Genomic DNA, 7102 nt, shown 5'->3' on the forward strand with positions numbered 1-7102 from the left:
TTGTATTACTTGTTTCTCTCAAGTATTGTGAACATGTAATATTCCCTTCCGGGAGTACTCAAATATGTCCTCCTGTTCTGTAGATTAGCTCTTCCCTGAGATGTCTTTTGTCTTTGTCATACACAAGCTGCTTAAAGGTTGATAGGGTGACAGAACAGTTTGATATGAATGTGGCCTATTACAGAGAAAGAGGAGTTTTCCTGTAACTGAATTAGAGGCTGGAAGGGAGTGTCTAGGGAGTTCGCAAGTGGTAGGGGAGAGCATGGTGAACTGGCTGAGGGACAGGCCCTGGGAGGAGTCCACGCATGGTAAAAGAGGGTAAGTTGGCACAAACGCAGTTCATCTAACCCTAAAGAGTCGGATTGGGTGTGTGCCCATTCCATAGAAGGGGCTGAGTGGCCCATCTTTGTTCTCTCTTTTCCCTGCAGACAGACACTGAAAACATGATGGTTAAAATGAGTGATGTGATGATCTGATTAGTATTGCTAAAACTTCCCCTTGGATGTGTTAACATTAAAATTAGGAAGGCCTTAAAAAGAGGGTTAAAAAGTTATTTGTATAATGTGACTTGCTTTTAATGTTTTACAATTAGGATGTTTTTAAAAGTTATAAAGGTGTCAAGTCTAGCTTTGTGGTATAGTGATGGTGACTGTAATTCTTGCATTAAGGAAAAATTGTCATTTGAGTTTAAAAGTTTTAATGTGTAAAAACAAGCAGCCAAGAGAAAATGAGTGACAGTTGGCCTCAAGATTTTAAGAGATTTTTTTAAAATGCAAATAAAAACTAAAGTATAAAATATTAAAGGTGATTAATAGGAGGTTTAAAAAAAATTAGGAATGGATTTTTGGATATAAAGTTTAAATGTAAAATTGTTCTTAACATTGGCCTCAATGTGCATGAAGGAAAAATTAGGATTACCAAAATAATTGCTATTCCAGTTTGCTCTTATAGGTTGTTTTTTTTTTTTTTTTTAAGTTTCCAGCAAGCCCAGAACACAGAGGATTCTTACAAGTTTGTCAGATGTAACTTTGACTCTTAATAAGTTTCAGGTAAGAGCATGCTTAAAAGCTACTTCTATGTTGACCGCCTTGTTGCTTTTAATTGGAGTAAAGTAGCCTTTTATAAGACTCATTGATCTACAAACTGGTTCAAAGCCAGCCCGGGCAGAAAAAGGTCCCTGTGAGACTGTCACCTCTACTCAGCCAGCAGAGTGCTGAAAGAGCAAGCAGAGATGCTTTGGGACTCAAAGTGGCAGAGTGCTAGACTTGAGCTGTAGAGCTGAGGGACAGTGCTCAGGCCCCGAGTTCAAGTCCAGCGACCAGCTAAAGGGAAATGCCAATGAGGCATTTATCCCAATGTGGAGAAGACACTCCTGGGACAAAAGCAATGGAGGAGCATCCAGAGGCAGTAAGCCACTGCTTGGATGGCAGAAATGTCAGATCCTAGAGTCATTTGTGCGTGGCCCTTCAAAACTAGTCAGAGCCGGGAGGTCATGGAAAGAGTTTGTAAGCATGCCTAATGTCCATGACTATTTACCTTGTAAGGGACAGGAACTTGCCAGTCCTCTGTGATAGTGAAAAGCTAATGTTATAAAATATGGGAGATAGTTTAAATCTCAACCCCTTTATGTGCCAAAAGCTCTAATTGGCAGTAACTATTGAGCTGACACCAGTTATATGAAATTCATCTGCTCAGAAAAAAAGTTTGTAAACCTGAGAGTATGTTTCTATTGATATCTGTCTAAAGGCCTGCAAAGGTAACTTAGGCAATGTTGGAATCATTAGAGATCACATTCCTAAGCCATTTAGAAAGATGCTTTTACAGACCAGAGTGCTAAACAAGCTACACTGCTGTAGCTGGAGAAAAGGTCTGTGCAGTTGTCAAAAGTTAAAATATTGTTCTTAATGACATCTAACCCTGATGGCCTCTTTGTAAAATAGGCTAAGGTTATAGGTTCCTGGCTAGGTAAGATCAATGCCCCTGAAGTCAGCTTGAAGAAGTTACAGAAGATGGACCTTCGCCCTTCTACCCCCATTTTAAGATCAAAGGTCCAGAGTCACTTTTGAAGAGATGAGACAAAATAGATAAAATAATTTTTTAAAAAAGGCATAAAAATAGTATTAACTGTTGTAGATGTTCAAGGTGTGGAGACTGCATCTGTCAGAGATGTTACAAGACTAAGCCTTCTGAGTCTCCTGTGTCTATTTACAAAAATATCTGTAAAAAGTTGTGATTTTGGTAAATTGTCCTGGGCTATTGTTTGAAGATCTTAAAAACCAGCAGGATCAAAGCCTGCCAAGCCTATGCAATGTATCCTTAACCAGTCTGTGTAGGAATTTACAGCCCAGCATGAGGTGTGACAGTCCCTTGGAGCCACTGAGAGATCCTGCTGCTGCTGCTGCTGCTGCATACCCTAATGGGTAAAGTTCAACGACTGCCTGACAGCCACCTGGAGAAACTCCTGCCTGATTCCATCACCTGAGTCTGCTTCCTGGTTGACTGCTGCTAAATCTAAGACCTTGTGGGACATTCTTTTGGGTGATATCCACAAACCCTCTCTTCCCACAGTGGATATTGAGGACAAGGATATCACTGGCTTGCTTGCCTTAGGTACTTCAGTGCATAGTGACTGGAAATCCACTCTATGGTCACAGCCTAGTTTGACTCTGGTATGGTAATAACCTGAGTGTGTTATCAATGAAAGTAATACTCTTAGCCTTAAAATCTAGCAAGCTTCTCCAGCCTAGTGGTACCTAGAGGTTGTTCTGAGATAACTTGGTTTCACAAGCCACAGGAAAAATCGGGCAGTTTTAAACTACAGCCACAAAGATGCTCAAGGGATTGTAAAGAAAGAGGATGGTAAAGAAAGCCTTGGGAAAGGGATTGTAAAAAAAAAGGTAGTAAAGAAAGCCTTGGAAAAGGAATTGGGAAAAAAAGGTCCCCTTTGGATAAGAAAGGATACGAAAAGTAAGGATTATCTTTAATTGTTTAAAAGAAAAGAAGACAAACCTCAGAAAGTTTAAGTATGTAGCAAATGGTATGAGTATGTCGCAAATGGTATGAGTATGTTGCAAATGGTATGAGTATGTCTTAAAATTGGAGCTTATAAGTACAGCTGGTATAAAATTAAGTTAACTGCGATACACAGAGTCAGGACTGGTGAAAAAAAATTGTAAGGGGCTCTGGTACTGTTACTTTTGTTACAATCGGACCTTGCATACTCAACAGACTGGTGTCTTTTGTAAAAGAAAAAGATCAGCGCAGTCCGTCTATTAGTTCTGAGATCCAAATACCAAGCATTGAGAACAACTGACACCCCACAAGATAATATAGAGACACCCTAAATTTTAAGATTAAAATTAGTCCAGAGAAGAAGTGGGGAATGAAGGGTTAAAAATTAAAAACCTCACTTTACCATTACCATTACTAACTTGCTAACTGCTGATTTTGCTTCTGTAAATATGCTTGCATTCAGACCCCCTTTTCCCTAGGAAATAAAATTTGGCAGTGACTCAAGGATATTGGCCGGCCCAGATGTCCGGATATCAGCCCACCCAGGACAAGGACAGCGGTTATAGATAGTACATGTTCTTCAGTTCCAGTTTAGTTCAGCAATCCCTGGGACAAACTTTGACAACGACCACCTGGCAAGACCACAAGCTGAGCCAAGTGTCAACCAATCATGGGCCTGTAACCATGTAAACCCCCCTTAAACCAACCATGGGCCAGTCATTTTACAAAGAGTGTTACAAAATTTCCCGCGTGGCAAAGTGATTGTTAGTGTATATGGTGACCTTTAAATGGACCAATCATGAGATGCTTTGTGTTATGCTTTAATCTTGTGGTTTTTGCCTTTAAAAGTGCCTGTAACCGCTGCTCGGGGCTCCCTGGCCACCCGGGGCAGGGAGTCCGTTTGCGCAAACATCAAATAAACTCCTCTTGCTTATTGCATCTCCCGGCCTGGAGTCTGAGTTTTCTGGGGTGCCCTCCCGTTGACGAAAGTTTCCTAGAGGACTAGGGTCTTTCATATACAGAGAGAATTGGGGCAGACGTTTTGGAAACAATGGCAACAGCTATCTCTTTAACTCCATACACAGAACTAAACACAGGAATTATTTTTCTTGCTGACACCCCTATCATTTCCCTCCTCACTGGTCAATTGCAGTTAGCTTAATTTTAATTTTGTGGAAGTGTTTCTTTCAATCATAGAGCATTGCACCTAAGTTGATATGCAGCTAAGTTGATAAATTATTGTTCATTACATTTTTTCCTCAAGGCCATGGAGAAGTGAAAGGACTCAGGGTTGGCTAAGTCCATTGGAGTGTTCAATTTCAATCATGGGCAGCTGGAGATGATCCTGAATAAACCAGGGCTCAAGTATAAGCCTGTCTGTAACCAGGTAATCTCCCTCAGTCTCCTCTCCTGTTCTCCATTTCTTTCTTCCTGTATTATAAGCAAGTGTCCCCACTCCTTGTCCCTCTACCTCCCTATGCCAGCCTTTTTGTAAAGCAGAAGATGCTAAAAATAGAAAGTATGGAGCAATCCTAGTCATATCTTTATTTGCAAAAGCCAAAAATAGATGGAAGGACCTCAGTGCTACACTGTGTCTAGGAATTTGAGACACTAAGTGCCTTCCATCCAGGTGGGCTCAAGTCATTGGTCTCCTCTAAAAGAGAATATTCAGTAGTTCTTGATCCACGAAATATGAGAGGCTGGATGGTTAATGTGCCTGTGGATGGGAGGGAAGCTTTTACAATGGAGAAGGCAGCGAGCAAGGACACAGTTAACAACTATTATATCCAAGCGTCTTGAGAAATGCTTCCAGTGTTGCGTTTTGCTAGTTATTTTGGAAACACAATATCGTAGGCTCCTCCCCCCTCACCTAGTCAGGCTGCCTTCAACTTGCAATAGTGAATGAAGATCTCAGTCTCTTGAACAGCTAGGATTACAGGCATGAGGCACAAGCACATGGCTAGGTTACTTGGGAGTATTTAAGCTCCATGATCACCAGTCTTAATCACCGATGCTGTCCAAGAGGATTTGCAAGTTGAATAGACTTGTTTGGTTTTTATCTTTTAATGAGAGATATTTGTTTCTCTATTTCAAATTACTGTTAAATTAAAAGCTAGCTCTAAATAATTAAATAATATTAAGCAAGTGAACTCCAGAAAATGGAAAGAAGAGTTTTTTCATCTTCGTTGCTTTATTTTTCTTTGCTTTTTGTTCTGTTAGTTCATTTTTATGACTTTGGGAGTGTAAGGGGAGACAGAGAAATGTTGGGACAAAGAGTGAACAAGTGAAACAGTGATACTCACTGAACACTATGGTGAAAATGAACTATACAACTTTGGGTGGGAATGGGAAAGAAAAACTGGGACACAGGAAGGAAAGGGGTGACATTGTCCAAAAAGAAATGTACAATAAAAAATAAATAGCCAGGTGCTGGTGGCTCACACCTGTAATCCTAGCTACTCAGGAGATCTGAGGATCAAGGTTCAAAGCAAGTCCAGGCAGAAAAGTCCATGAGACTCATCTCCAATGAACCACCAGAAAACTGGAAATGGTGCTATGGCTCAAGTGGTAGAGCGCTGGCCTTGAACTGAAGAGCTCAGGGACAGAACCCAGGCCCAGACGTAAAGCCCGATGACCGACAAAAAAAATAAAAATAAATAAATAAATAAAATAAAAAAATAAAATTTTTAACTAAAAACATAACATTAAGCTCTTTAGTCAAGAAAATATTCTTAGAAAAAATAAAAGATCCTTTCCATGCTTTAACTCCCAAATTACATGTCACTAAGTGCTATGTAATCTCTAGTTATTTCCTTTGTGTAATGCTAATTTTGATCATTTAATGAATCTTGTCCTAATCAAGTGTCTTCTTTGTAAAGGTAAGTTTTCATACATTACAATTATGTGTCATCTGTTGAATATTTGACTCTAGATTCCTTGTATATTTTCAGGGAAAGGACAATAAAGAATAATTTATTTTGAAAAAGGTTTAATAAAAAGTCATGTACATGAGAATAACAAAGGGAAATCATTACAACTCACCAGAGAAGAAGTTTGTTAAAATTCTACCATAACCTTAGCTTCATAGAAAGCATTTCTACTAGAAATGGAACCACTGAATAAATTATGCAATGTTGGCTCTTTATTTGTTGTAGTTTTGTTGGCCAACCTAATTATCCATTTGCTGATGAATATTAGCATTTAGATCTCTGCTGTGTCTTCTTCTAGAAATCTCTATGTACCGATCATGATGCAAAAGAATTTTCTGATGTTGAGGATTGAACACCTTACCTCCAACCCATTCTACCTAGCAACTGGCACTCTGATGAAACTAAATGCCAAGCCCAGGAAGTAAAATTTTTATCTGCTTTTCTGAAAAGAAATAAAATGTCAGCTGTTTTAAACATTTAAGTATGTCTATATTGCATGAATGTTTTATTTTTGACTCAATAAGACTCCCGGTCTTTAATGATGGGTCAGGAGTCTAGTTTGGCTAAGTTTGTGTGCAGGAGTGGGAAGTGACCAAAAACAGTATGCACTTTTGAGGTGGGAGTAGGTAGACTTCTCAGCCTGCATGGAAGAAATACTTAGCTGGTATTTATCAATCAGTGCTTCTCTAGTCCTTCAATGAACAAGGAAAAGACTACAGGCGACCATTCCACATGTGGGAAGTGCGACCCACATTTCCAGCTTTCTGAGCAGCTTAAGGATCAGAGATGAACAAAAGTAGAGAATGAGATCTTTTTTGGTGTGGGAGGATTGTCAGAAAGGTGAAAGGTGAACCAACCTGAGAAAAACCAGCCTGTCTTCTGGGGAGGCAGATGTGGGATGATGGAGGAGGGAACTGGAGGAAGATGCATCTCCTTGATGGAAATCCGGGAAAACACTCTTTTGAAAAATAAATTTAGAAGACAAATGAATCCTCAGTAGAGCCAATGCAGTGAGGTGGGTGGCATGCAGATGCCATGAGTGTCAAGTGTCAATGCTCATTGGTAGCCAGGCTCTTTACATCAGCTACAATGACAAAATAAATGTGTAGGCCTACTTGTTGGTCTTAGTCCATTTATTAAACCGATTTTAAAGAATTTCT

At 39.7% G+C, this 7102-nt stretch overlaps 1 protein-coding gene across 1 annotated transcript in view; it reads left to right on the top strand.

Moving 5' to 3' along the window:
• The window catches only part of LOC122113024 (aldo-keto reductase family 1 member C13-like), a 265240-nt gene that overhangs the window by 184499 nt on the left and 73639 nt on the right, over positions 1-7102 (top strand). The gene's annotated exons all lie outside the window — the stretch shown is intronic.

This window comes from Dipodomys spectabilis, unplaced genomic scaffold, assembly GCF_019054845.1.
Source record: "Dipodomys spectabilis isolate Male_0828 unplaced genomic scaffold, ASM1905484v1 ptg000096l, whole genome shotgun sequence".
NCBI lineage: Eukaryota > Metazoa > Chordata > Mammalia > Rodentia > Heteromyidae > Dipodomys > Dipodomys spectabilis.